Source organism: Phodopus roborovskii, unplaced genomic scaffold (genome assembly GCF_943737965.1).
Source record: "Phodopus roborovskii unplaced genomic scaffold, PHOROB, whole genome shotgun sequence".
Classification (NCBI taxonomy): Eukaryota; Metazoa; Chordata; class Mammalia; order Rodentia; family Cricetidae; genus Phodopus; species Phodopus roborovskii.
Window position 1 is genome coordinate 79,377 of NW_026125022.1, and position 14,883 is coordinate 94,259.

Consider the following 14,883-nt stretch of genomic DNA (forward strand, 5'->3'; position numbering starts at 1 on the left):
TGTCATGGTAATCAGAATTTCAATTCTGGTGTCCCCAAGAGGATTGTAAGACTTGTCAGAGAAAAATGTCCCAAATCACAGAGGAAAGGCATCCCTTTCCACATGATGGGGGCCTGGTAGGGTGAAATGAAGCCTCTTGGCACACCAGCATGGCTTTCATCATAAATGTAGACAAAGCAGGGAGCTCCATAGTAGAAGGAGAGAGGCAAGTGGTTAGTGCAGGTAGAGGAGAAAGTAGCTGGAGAAGTGCAAGTGTCTTAGTAAGTAGAATTGTCCATTTGTTGGTGCCTCAAAGGGTATAGCAGGGAGATGATCACGTGGTGGGCAGCCCAAAAGGAGAGAGAGGACACATACTGAGTAAGTAAGGAGAAATGGATGGTTAGGTAAAGTAGAGGAAAGAAACAGCTAAAGAGGTGGACTCTAGAATCACATTTGGTAGTTGGCAAGAGCCAGCAGAAACTAATGATCCGTACACACGTTAGGAGACTCAGCTTGGCTCAGAGTGGTTGAGGTTTCAGGAAGAAAGCTCATTTATGCTACTCCCGTGATTTCAGCACCACATGAAATAAATAAATAAATAAATAAATAAATAAATAAATACAAATAAAAGGAGAGGACTGTTCCCATATATGATTGAAGATGAAGTTTATTATAGATAAAAGGGAGAGTGTATTAAGAGACAGAGACATCTGGAAGAGTCCAGAGTGGACATCAGCAGAACGAGCTGGGCCATGTCAGGAGTTGGCAGAGGGGATGGAAGAGGGGAGAGAGAAGAATTGGGTGCTGTAGCTAGGAGGCCAAAGGTACAAAAGGAGTGTCTAATCAGACTAGCCCAGATGTTGCTTGGTGAGTTGGATTTGTAAGACCCTCAGAATGAGGAGTCTCCCAGTTTCGGTCGGTACCCTCAAGAACTTAATGTCCAGTCCAGTTGCTGCAACACACAAGAGGCTTTAATGAACAGGAAACGTTTGCGCAAACGGGCTCCCTCAGCGCTCAGGCTAGAGAGAAGCCCCATCCCCCAGGCACAGGTGTCTTTAAAGGCAAAACCCACAAGCTTAGGGAGGGGATGTGACCCTCTGTCCATTGAGTACGTGACCCTTTGAGGCTGGATGGTCTTGCTGTTAGGGTCAACAGACCTTAGGGCCTCAGGGTGTGCTAATTAATCTTGTCTGGGCAAACCAGAGCAGCTATCTCTTTGTTTTCTAAGGACCCTATTTACCACCTGTTGACTCACAGAAAGGAGGGGCAGTGTGAATTCTTGGTATCCTGCCATTTCAGGACCTTGTGAGAGGAAGTTAGCAAATTCCAGGTCAGTCTATCCTTTATTTCAAGTGGGGGGGCTCTTTAACTTTACTTTTTGTCTTTCAGATTGTAGCCCCAGACAAAAGATAAGTTAGCAATTGAACTGAGAGAATTAGATTTGAAATGATTTTTACATTGACTGGTTGACTGAATTTGTGCCTGTGTGAGTGTGAGTGTTTGGGCACCAATTGGGAGTCAGCAAACAACTCTCAGAACTCAGTTCTCTGCTTTCACTATGTGAACCCAGAGACCAAACTCAGGTTGGCTTCCTTGGCAGCAGACACCCATTACCCTCTTGCTAGCCTTAGCTGAAAGAACTATAACATAAGTCCTGTCACACATACAGACACGCTCGCTCACACACGTGCGTGCGCCACAAACACACACACACAAAACTCAGGCAACCTAAGCTATACTGTCACTCATGTGTTGAATTTTCAGAGAGATATCTAGGCAGTCATTTATTTAAGGGATTATGGGATGTCTACGGCCAGATGTTGCACCAGGCACTGATGTGGAGAATAGTAGGTAGGCTCTACCCTCCCAGAGCCTGCCATCTGCTGGGACAACAGAGCTAGGACAACTAGAAAGTGCACACATGACTGTGCAGTGAGTTGTGGTTGGTGAGAACAGTGACCAGGGAGGCAGGAACTGGAGTTGGAGACCAGGATGGCCAGGAATCCTTTATCCCCCTGCCTCTACCTCCCCTTATTGGGATCACAGGTGTGCAACTCCATTCCTTTTCTACTTAAGATTTTAATTGAAAACAGAAAATGTGAATCTCCCAGGTCAAGATCAGAGGCACAAAACTCACCTAGGGCGTGGATGGGCTTATTTACGAGTCTCATACACACAGCCCAAACCCCCAAACCCCTGTTTTCCTGATATGCAGCCACCACCATACCATTTTTTGGGGTTCTGTGATTAAACGCATGGCTTTCTGCTCTAAGCCTTGAGCCACATCCCTTGTTTCATATTTACCTATGTACAGTGTAGATTTAATATCCTGAATTTTGTCCCCAGACTAAGAGAACAATTCTGGCAAATGACCACCAGGTGGCAGCAGCACGTTTCTCATTTCTGCAGCCAAGCTCAAATTGCTTTTGTCTTGCTGTAATTGGTCATCACAGTGCTGTTAAACAATTCCATCATGCTAAAGGAGCTAGACATCTCTCAGCTGACATCTCTATGTAGCATTATCTTCCTCCACACAGGTCTCCACACAGATCTTAGCTGCTTTTGTCCTTTGAATCCTGAGTCTTGCCTTACAGACCTTGCTGTAGCTTCCTGACTATAGGCTCCCTTCTGGAGCCTGTAAACCAGAAACAAATTCTCAAGTGTAGTTCCCGTGCTACCATCTGCTCTAGGAATGGGGCGAAGGCCTAGAGATTGAAATAAGAGACAAGACAGCGGGTCATTCGTTCAACAGCAATATTGGAATGCTGAATGCCATTTACTGAGGGGAAGGACTGGGCTTATATACTGACTCATAGCACAGTGGAAAACAACAGGTTTTTCAGGCTTAGCTCCTCCCCAGCAGATGCGTGTTAGCAAAACAGGAAGAGTACCAGTGACAACTCTGGGGGAAAGATGTTCCAGCCACAGCTTCAGGCTTGCTCAAGGTGCCTCAGGGCTCCATGCAGGGCCCTACACTCAGGGCTGGTGGGTTCTAATTTCAGGCCACACAAACGTTCTTGCCCTCTCATCAGATCCATGCCTGAATGACAAGAATCAAACTGATTCACTGAAGATCTACCAGGAGAGATTTCTCTGAGAACTGTATACAGGGATGACAACATGAGCCATCCTGTTGGCGGTGGTGAACAAAGGAAAAGTAATTCAGGAAGGCAACTTCTTTTTGTAAAAGGGACATGCTAGAACCCAAACACTGATGGCAATCAGGATGGCAGACCAAGATGGGCTCTGTCTTTTATCCCTGCCATAGGTAATGGTATCTCACCCCACAATGGGAACTCTACAGTCTGACAGAATTGACAGAGGGGAAGGGTTGGGGAGGGTTCAGGAAATAAGGGCATGTGTTGGGTTAACTATCTCTGAAAGGAAAAATGTTTCCCTTCTTTACATTTTTACCAATTACCAGTTTCTCTTCTTTACATTTTAAAAATCCCTACCCTCAAGAGATGCCATTATGGAACTGGGTCAATGACCAGTCTGGCTTTTTCCAGTTGGATGGAGTATTCAGGCATAGCATTCTGGCACTCCTCTAGGGGACATAGCTAAAGGATCCCCAAAAGTGCACTGGTAATTTTACTTGTGTAGTAGCCAGGTGTGAAGAAGAAAGGACGTCCTTGACTGGCATGAGATGGGGAGGGCATTATATTCTATCTTTAAAGGATCCATGAGGGGGAAGCTTATATTCTATCACTTCCCATCCCTTTTGGTTTTTGTTTTAAAGATTTATTTATTTTATGGTGTTCTATCTATATGTACACCTGCATGCCAGAAGAGGGGTATCATATCCCACTACAGATGTTTGTGAGCTACCATGTGGTTGCTGGGATTTGAACTCAGGACCTCTGGAAGAGTTGCCAATGTTCTTGAACACTGAGCCACCTCTCCATCTCCAGTTCACATCCCTTTAAAGGGATATGAGGAGGAAGTTTATATTCTATCAGTTCTGATCAGTTCTGTCAAAGCTCTAAAGAACCTGACTAATCCAGTTTTGAATGAGTGCAGCAGAGAAAGACATATAGCAGGATATCAGCAAATGGATGCTTACAGCATCCACCAGAACCCAGCTAAGGAAGCCCTTTTAAAACTATGATGAGGAATTAATGGGCTTAGAAAGAGGTGGTATCAGCCTGTTCTGACCATAAAGCTGTAACTGAAAAGTAAAAACAAAAGCATGGTGGGGAGGGCTGGAGAGATAAAGAGTTCAGTGGTATAGAGTCACTGTGGCTCTTGTAGAGTTAAGCTCCCAATACACACACACAGAGAGAGAGGGGGGGGGCATCCAGGGCTTAGTAGAGAAGAAAGAGAAGTAGATAATAAACATAGAACAAAGGAATCTGGAGAAGAGAAAGAATGCTCTAGCTTAGAGAAATCAGGGATGGAGATGTGGACAGAAGGAGCAGGAATGAAGACCCAGCAAAGCGCCCCCTGGTGGTAACTTGTCTCACCCCTGGTGCTCTGTCCTTAAGACTCCAGTTGGGATGGTACTTTTCCATGGTCTCCCTGGGTTGCTGCAAATTCACAGCTCTCTAAATCTACAGTTCATAGTGTTTGTTCCCTGCAGATGCACACGGGCTGGGAAAACTCTTAAGTTCCCTCTAGAAACCAGGAAATACATCATGTGAAATAGTGTGCAAAACTAAAAGAAAGAAAGGAAAACCAAAAACCTACCTGGGAGGTCTGGTGTTGCCTCTATCATCTGAAGTAAACTACAATGCAGCTCAGATTGTAGTCCCTCCTGGCTCTCCCATCTCATGATCCCATTAGGCATCCAGCAAGGTTAAAACCACACAGAAAGGAGAAAGAAAGGACTGGCCATGTGACTATGCCTGTGGTGCAGGAAAACCTAGGGTATGGTGATCCCCTAGGAGCACAGTGGTACCAGGAAGTCTTATGGCTACCACCATTTTGGTTAATACCATGTGTAAGGAATATTGTTTTTATGCCCACCGCTGGTCTTGTCCTGCTGCCACGCCAGCCCCAATTAACACACCGAGACTCTGTATTTGATATAATGTTGTTGACCAGGTACTAGTTTCTTATCAGCTAGCTCTGTCTTAATTATTAACCCATTTCTATGTATTTCCACGTGGTCTTATCTTACCAGGGAGAGGCAGCTGGCGGTTTTGCTCTCTCCAGACTCTCCATCTTGACTCCTCCTTACTACTTTCTCTTTCTTCCTCATCTCCTAGTCCCGCCTATCTAGCTTTCCTATTGGCCAACAGTGCTTTATTCATTAACCAGTATGAGAAACATATTTTCAGAATGACATCTCCCATCATCTCCTCTTTTATGTCTAAATAAAAAGAAGGGTTTTAACCTTAACATAGCAAAATATATTACACAACAGTTATCAAGTAAGAATCACAGTTAACAACATTTAGTTCATTAACATTTAGTAAGACTTAAAGAAAACACAACCATGTGGTCCATTAACCAAGCTGGCAGTGAAGTCACATGGCCATCACCATCTTGATAATATCACTAACCAAGATGGTGGCCAAGTGACATGGTTACTTTTCCCTTATGGTGAGCTGAGCTCATGATGGGTGAGCCCATCCCCCAGCAGGGCATATGTCCCTATGGATATAGGAAACAGCAGGTAAAGTCTAGGCAGATGGGCCAGAAAAAAAAGCAAAGCAAAGAAACAGAGGAAGAAAGTGGCCTTGGTGCCATTTTGTCCTACCGAGAATGATGTGGGCTGGGACTAGATGGATCTGTGAATATTGAATGGGGTGGGGAGCCTCTGGGACAGCCAGAAGTGCTTCCTGCTCCCTCAGCTTGGTGAGTCTGTTTCATTAGGGCTCCCTCACCCTCACCCCATACTGGCTATGAGAGCTAAGCTGTCAGAGGTTCAACTTCCTGTCAGGGAGACTTTTCACACTCTGTTAACCAGAGTCAACATCCTGCAACACAAGTTTCTTGTATTCTAATTCCAAATGTTTTATCTGATCCCTTATTGGGTGGTGGAGGGGGTTTATGTTAGGTGTTTCTCAATCAGAAACTACTCAAGACACCAACAGAGCTATGGCTCAGGATTCCATTGTATGTGCACTGTAAGACCCTCAGAATGAGGAGTCTCCCAGTTTCGGTCGGTACCCCAAAGAACTCAATGTCCAGTCCAGTTGCTGCAACATGCAAGAGGCTTTAATGAACAGGAAATTTTGCGCAAACGGGCTCCTCCAGCACGCAGGCTGAGAGAAGCACCATCACCCCCCCCCCAGGCACAGGTGTTTTTAAAGGCAAAACCAACAAGCTTAGCGGCGGGGTGGAGTACCCTCTGTCCATTGAGTATGTGACCCTTTGAGGCCAGATGATCTCATTATTAGGGTCAACAGACCTTAGGGCCTCAGGGTGTGCTAATTAATCTTGTCTGGGCAAACCGGAGGTACAGTTATCTCTTTGTTTCTTAAGGACCCTATTCACCACCTGCTGACACCCAAGAAAGGAAGGGCAGTGTGAATTCTTGGTATCTTGTTATCTCAGGGCCTTGTGAGGGGAAGTTAGCAAATTCCAAGGAACAGATATTGGTCTGGGTTAGCTTTCCAGGTCAGTCCATCCTTCATTTCAAGTGGGCGGTTTCTTTAACTTTACTTTTTTGTCTTTCATGCATATATCTAATTTACTCTTGAAGGGACCAGACCCTCACCTATCCCCCTGCTTTGGCAGCCATGACAGGCTGCAGAAAATATTCAGCAAGAAAAAGGCCCCTGACTCAGCAACATGTGTTGAACTCCTGACCTTGTCTGACCTTCTAATCACTAGGAGGTCAGATACTCTCCATGTGGCAAGAAACCAATCAGAATTTGGCTGGCAGGCTCTGGATGTGCTTTACCAATAACAATAAAAGGCAGACCACAACCGCCCTGAGAGGACCTTGAGGCATAGCAACCTTTCTGTAGCTGCAGTAATTGACCAATCAACACAGGACAGGTTTCTCAAACACAGAGGTGCACCAGTCCTGAGACTGTTGCTATACAACTAGCAAACCCCCAGACACTCCCTTTGCTCTGCCCCAATATATGCCCTGCCCCACTGTTGCTCGAGGTCCCTGCCTGCTTCACCCACTGTGTTGGATAGATGGGGGAACCAAGTTAACTGGTAAAATTAAAGGCTCTTTGCTTTTGCATCAGATGGGGGTTCCGAGGTTTGGGTACAATATTCTTTCTTAATCAACCTCCATGGACAGCCAAGAAGCACTTGGCCATTCTTCGTGCTCCCGATTTTTGGTCTCCTGCACAAGAGCTACCTGATTGTCTTGGCATTTTCTTGGCCCCTCCCTGAGTTGCTGAAAAACCTCTGTCCTGGAATCTTTATTGATCTGGAAGAATGTCATTCACCCAAGGTTCTGGGGGTCACTGCAGCAAGAATTGGGTATGCCTCCCCCAGGGAGAAGATCTGAACATCCTCAGGTGTATCTGAAATCCCAGAGAGCTTCAAAATCATTGGAAAGAAAATCTTGGCGTAATGTAAAGGAACATATGAGCTAAGCAAAACTAATTTGATAAGGTGATTTGTTCTAGCAATAGGCGCATGCCACAACCAGTATGGTTACTGAGCAGCACACTGAGCCAAAATGGCCTCTGTCTTTATCACTGGCATAGGTGGTGACTTCATCTCATCTCCTGAGTGGGAACTCAGAGTCACAATCTGACAAGGTGGCTAATTGTCACAAAGGAGAAGGAGGCTTACGTATGAGCCCTCATTAGGTTAAATGCCTTTGATGAAAAAAAGCAAACAGAATGTTTCTCATATCACAGGGGGAAAAATAAAAAAATTCTCATTCCCTGGAGAAAAATAAAGCAGGACAAATCCAGGTAAAATAGACCACACCTACAATTCCAGCACCTGGGAATGGAGTTCAAGATCAGCCTTGGAGCCTGAGCTAATTGAGACCCTGTCTCAAAAAACAAACAAACAAAACAAAACAAAAACCCCAAAACAACACAAACCAAACCAACAAACAAGACAGGAGGCAGGTGTCAGAACTCGAGTTATACAGGGGCCCAGAGCCTAATCAAGAAGATCAATTATGAAAAGGACATAGTCTATAAAGCCTCAGAGCATGCCACAGAAGGTTCAGGACTGGATGGAGATTCAAAGCAGGGGTGGAGGTGGAGACCCCACATCACCCCCCATCACCTCCTAAGAGCCTGCCAGGGGATGTAAGGGCCAGGCCTGGGTTATGTGCCATCAAACACTTTGACCTGTTAGGAGGTGACCTTATGAAGGGACAGCTAAAAAAAGTAGGGAGGGTTTAGCTGCCCCAAGTGAAGCAAATACACATTGGAGAGTTGGTATGCATTTTTAAAATTTCTAAACTGTGTCATTTGCTTCATGTTTATAAAAGCATTTTTGGCTCCACAATATTAAATTATTATTTTAATTTATTATTAAATTATTTTCTTTTTTTTTTTTCTATGAGTATGTGTGCTGAGATAGTCTCATGTAGCCCAGACTGGCTTCTAACCCAACATATGGCCAAGGAGGTGGCCATGAACTTCTTTTTACAAACATTTGTTACATGTGTGCATGTGTATGTGTGTGAGTGCCCTGGTACATGTAATGTGTTTCTGAGAAGATCAAAGGACAACTTGAAGGAGTCCATTCTCTCCTTCCACCATGTGGTTCTGGGAATTGAACTCACATTGTCAGACTTGGCAGCTAGAACATTTACCTGCTGAAACATCTCACCAGCCTGACCTTGAACTTTTGATCCTCCTGCCTCTACCTCCGAAGTGTTAGTGCACCGTCATGCCACCACTTAAGTCATCACATTTTTTATTTTCTGCTCTCTCTCTCATACATACACACACACACACACACACACACACACACACACACACACACACCTGGCTTCTGCATATGAGGGAAAAAACCTCTTTGTCTTTATTTCCCACGTTACTCTCCTTTGTTCTTTTCCCCTCTAAGCCCTTTCCTTCCCTGACACACCCCCCTTTCCACTCCATGCCATTTATTTGTTTGTATGTTCACAAATACAATCTATCATCCTCAGAGAGGAAGAGGTGTGACTGAGAAGGAGGCAAGTTCAGGTGCCCAGGGTTATAACTACCCTCTTAATTTGAGCCAGCGGGCTCATCTGCAGAGCTTTGAATCCTGAGAAGTGATTAGGACTGTAATCATCAACATCCTCCAGGAAGACTTGATAAGGCAGCAGATTTCATGTTCTCAGCCCCAAGGCACCCATATAACAAGGATCTGCATCTTCTACGTGTCCGGACAGTGAACTTAATTTCAGCAAGCAAATCTTGAAGATCCTTCTAAACACACGATGGGACAGGAGGAACCCACCCAGGAAAGGCTCTGCTGGAGTTGCTGCCTTGCCACTCGTCTGTCTGGCCCGTATTCATGTCACAAACAATCTGGCAGGCTGACTGGTGTGTGGAGGTATTCCCTCTAGAAGGATTCTGGTGGTGACTATGGCTTACAGCCAGGCCTGGATACAGCCTGCAGGCCAGGCCTCTCTAAGGACTGGAAAGGCTACTGAATTGTCTGCAGTCCTCAAGATGGCTGCAGATCCTGCTGGAAGGCCTTCTTCATTCAGCCCTCTAATTTCTCTCAGAGGCAGGGCCGTGGTCCTGGACCTGTCCACCCACCCGCCCCACACTTCCCTGTTCTGCTTCATCTGTCAGTGGTGAAGACAACAGCTGCCTCCAGGAAGCCTGTTAGATCCAAACCTACTGTTCTTGGTGTCCCATGAATAGCATGAGATATACATCAATAGATGAATGGGGGGAAAGAGATGTGGTTCAAAGCAGTGGAGACTGCTCACAAAGGGGCAGTTCTCAGAACCCATGTCAGGCAGCTCACAATCCTCTAACTCCAGGTTTAAGAGACCCGACACCTTCTTCTGGCCTCTGCAGAGACTACACACACACACACACACTAAACCTCATTGTAGAACCCATCCAGGACAACTGTGCTCCAGCTCCTTACAGGGGACATTTAACAATGTCTGAGGATGGTTTTGTTGTGGCACAGTGGTGTGGGAGAGTGTCCTGTGGTCATCCAGGAAGTCATAGATGCTGGGAGAGTATGGGGGTGCCTAGCACAGCCCACACCAGAGAAGTCTCCACCCTCAATTTCAGTGTGCAGAGGCCAAGAACTCTTCCCAGAGGGGCAGCATGAAGCACCTACAAGGACCCAAGAAAAATGCACAAAACACTCTTCACAGTGTGTTTATTTAAAATGGCTTCAAAGATGTTTGTATGAAAACCAGAATCCCTTGCATATATCTGACAAGAACAAACAAGCCAAACACTCAGACCCAAAGCCTACTCTGCTGGGACTCGATGAGCAGAGGTCGGATTCAAAGAGCATGGGTGCTCATGTCTCTTGTAGAAAACTGTGTTGTGTGTGTATCTATTAACTAAGCACACTTATATTCAGACCACTTTTTCCTTTTTTTTTTTTTTTTTTTTTTTTTTTTTTTTTTGTATCCTACCTATCCAAGAGCAAGGACAATCTTTTTATTTTCTGGTATCTTCTTTAATTTCTTTCTTTAAAGACTCAAAGTTCTTATTATATAGGTCTTTCACTTGTTTGGTTAGCATTACCCCAAGATATTTTATGTTGTTTGTGGTGTAAGACCCTCAGAATGAGGAGTCTTCCAGGTTCGGTCGATACCCCAAGAACTCAATGTCCAGTCCAGTTGCTGCAAAACGCAAAGAGGCTTTAATGAACAGGAAACGTTTGCGCAAACGGGCTCCTCCAGCATGCAGGCTAGAGAGAAGCCCCCTCCCCTGGGCCCAGGTGTTTTTAAAGGCAAACCCACAAGCTTAGGGAGGGGGTGGGACCCTCTGTCCATTGAGCACGTGACCCTTGGAGGCCCGATGGTCTGCTATTAGGGTCAGCAGACCTTGGGGCCTCAGGGTGTGCTAATTAATCTTGTCTGGGCAAACCAGAGTTGCAGCTATCTCTTTGTTTCCTAAGGACTCTATTTACCACCTGTTGACTCACAGGAAAGGAGGGGCAGTGTGAATTCTTGTCATCTCAGGGCCTGGTGAGAGGAAGCTAGCAAATTCCAAGGAACAGATATTGGTTAGCTTTCCAGGTCATTTAACTTCACTTTTTGGTCTTTCAGTGGCTATTGTAAAATGTGATGTTTCTCTGATTTCTTTCTTAGCCCCTTTATCATCTTTATATGGATAGTAGGGCTGCTGATTTTTTTTTTTTTTTTTTTTTTTTTGAGTTTATCTTGTATCCTGCTATTTTGCTGAAGGTGTTTACCAGCTGCAGGAGTTCCCTGGTAGAGTTTTTGGGTCACTTATGTAAAACTATCATATCATCTGCAAATAGTGAAAGTTTGGCTTCTTCCTTTCCAATTTGTATCCCCTTGGTCTCCTTTTGTTATCTTATTGCTCTAGCTAGTACTTCAAGTACAATATTGAAGAGATAAGACAGCCTTGTCTTATTCCTGATTTTAGAGGAATTTCATTGTGTTTCTCTCCATTTAGTTTGATGTTGGCTGTTGGTTTGCTGTATACTGGTTTTTATTTTTTTTAAAAAAATCAGGAATAATAACTTTATTTTCTAACAAGTCATTTTCCTACTGTTTCAGCATTTTCCTCTCAGAAGACATGAGTTTTAGAACTGGATCATTTGGCCCGTTCTCTTCTCATCTCCTCTCAGTTCAAAATGCTTGCACCTCTTAATGGCCAGCATCCTCTTCTATCTACAGTTGGGCTCCACACAGTCAAGCCTGAGCACAATCTTCTTTGTGGTTTAGGCCTTCTTTGGGAAAATTGGCTTTGTCTGCCCACCGTAACCACTCTGCTTCCGATCATAGAGCCTCTTTCCTTGGGCATGCAACGAATCCTTGCCCTTCTTATACTGGGTCACTTTGTGAGGCTGATGCTTGCCACATTTCTTACAGAAAGTCCTTTGGGTTTTAGGTACTTTTGAAAGACCCCAGCAGACCCCAAGAGTTTGGAGCCTGTTAAGGGGGAAGGCACTTGCCCCCAAGAGACGAGACCAGACCACTGGATGCAAGTGCAAGTTATTTATTGCTTACACAGGTGCCTGTGGATGCTTCAGTCTTTCGGGGGACTGAGCGTGCTGAGGTTAAAACTCAGGCAGTTTATATAAGGTTGGGGTGGCAAGAAGCAGGCTTACAGAAGCAGAAGCATGGTTACAGGGATTTCATTGGTCCATTTAATTAAGGCAATTGGGGTTAACCAAGGACAGAGTTGCTTATTCGGGTTGGGCACAAAGAATACAAAGAATTCAGTTATGACTATCTCAGCACTCTGGTGGTCTCGATAGAATGTTCCCAGGACCTTCTGTTCCTGCTGACCTTGCTTTGGTCCAAGCTGCAGACCACAGATATCTGGTTGGCGTTGGATGAGAGCAGCACCTGGTTCCCTCCTGTACTTTTCCCATAACTTGACCTTGACAAATTAGCAAGAGCAATTTAAACAGGCAATATGCATAGTGGGGATCTTTCACGTTGACCATCTTTGCAGTGGAGGCATCTATGAGATGAAAATGAGAGACTCTGAGATCGCGGCCTCCACCACACAGGCTGAACAGGAAGGGGCCTGGCCGAGCAGAAGTCAGAACTCTGTATATTGTTTTTATTATGTTTAGGTATGTTCCTGTTATCCCTGATCACTTCAAGACCTTTATCATGAAAGGGTGTTGGATTTTGTCAAAGGCTTTATCAGCAGTCAGTGAGCTGATCATGTATTTTTTTTTTTTTTTTCAGTTCATTTATCTAGTGGATTACATTGATGGACTTTCATACGTTGAACTATCCCTGTGTTGGATCCCCACACTGGGGAGACCCCCCACTCGAATCCCATATGGAAATCAGTATGATGCAAAACAGCAAGAGGCTTTTTATTCGGATTCCAGCCAGCTCAACTCGTACCACAAAAGGAGGAGGAGAGAGCAAGCCCCGAAACCAATTTTACATGAACTTATAAAGACAAAAACTGCAAGCAGGGGAGGGGGTCTGGGGTTAGGGGTTAGCAAGCTCCTGATTGGTTGGGCCCAAGTGGCCAGTTGTTGGCTGGGCTCATGCTCCTTATCTGGTACCTGCATCTGTGTTTCTAGGAAATGTTTTGCAAGCCCATCTCTGGGGGTCCTTCCTGGTCAGGAGTGCATGTTCTCAGGCTATTCTGGGACCTAGGGCAACTGAAAATTTTCCATCTTAACACCTGTCCTGCATCCCGGGGTTGAAGCCTGCTTGGTCATGGTGGATGATTTCTCTGATGTGTTCTTGGATTCAGTTTGCCAGGATTTTATTGAGAAATTTTGCATCAATGTTCATGAGGGATATTATTCTGTAGTTTTCTTTCTTAGATGTGTCTTTGTGTGGCTTGGGTACCAAGGTTATTGTAGCCTTGTAAAAGAGTTTGGCAATGACCCTTCTGCTTCTATTGTGTGGAACAATTTGAGGAGGATTGGTATTAGCTCTTCTTTGATTTTCTGGTAGAATTCTGCACAGAAACCATCTGTCCCTGGGCTTTTTTTGGTTGGGAGACTTTTGATGACTGCTTCTATTTCATTAGGGGTTATAGGTCTAATTAAATTGCTTATCTGTTCTTGATTTAATTTTGGTAGTGACATCTATCTAGAAAATTGTCCATTTTGTGGACTACAGGTTTTCAAAGTTTGACCTGAAGATTCTCTGGATTTCCTCATTGTCTCTTGTTTCTGATCTTGTTAATTTACATGTTCTCTCTCTGCCTTTTGGTTAGTTTAGATAAAGGTTTATCTATCTTGTTGATTTTCTCAAAGAACCAACTCTGTGATACATTGATTCTATGTATTGTTTTCTTTGTTTCTACTTTATTGATTTCAGCCCTCAATTTGGTTATTTCCCGGCCTTTGCTTCTCCCCTGTGAGTTTGCTTCCTTTTGTTCTAGAGCTTTCCGTTGTGCTGTTAATTCTCTAATGTGACTATTCTCCAGTTTCTTCATGCAGGCACTTAGTTAGAGCACTTTTTTAATTTAAATTTTTATAGGTATATATTTTTTTCTTTTTCTAGTCACATATTTCATATATTTTATTTTAGTCCACCCCCTTTTTTAAATTTAAATTTGAAACAAGCTTTTTTTTTACATGTCAATCCCAATTCCCTCTCCTCCTCGCTTGTTCACCCAACTCCCTATCCCACCCCCTTTCTGCTTCCCAGGGAGGGTGAGGCCTTCTATGGGGGGATTTTTTTTTGGACTGTTTATATGGCTGAGCACCAATTGAGTACCTGTTGTTCATTGAGACTAGAAGAGGATGTTGCATCCTCTGGAATTGGAGCCACAGACAGTTTTGAGCTACCACCTGGGAACTATACTCAGGTTCTCTGCAAGTATGCATTCTTAATCGACTTTAAATAAATTAATTTAAAAATAAAGGAGTGGAAAGCAATTGAGGAAAGACACATTGCCATCCACCTATGAACACACACACACACACACACACACACACACCACAGCCCACAAACTTACACTCCAAAATATATTTAATTGAAGAGTGACTGAATCTAGGACACATGGATGTAGAACCTACAGATAAATAGGGCCACTATTTGGTAAATTTTGAGTTGGTATCTAATCACAAATTGTAAATGTATCTCAATGCAGGACTATGCTACAAGGGGAAAAAATGGAACAAAACCCCATGGCTAACAATGAATACACTGAGATTAAGAGAAATCAGTGAAGGTTGTATCTGTTGGCATCAGACTTACACTGAGGCTCTTTCTGGGGGGGGGGTTAATTACTTGATTTGTTGAGGAGAATTTCAAGAGATATGTTCCCAAATAGCCCAGAGAAATTCACAGGCAGGACAACCCCAGAGAAATCTTGACATGATCACAGGGAGCGACCAATATGCCACCATCCAGCAACAGATGCAATATGATAT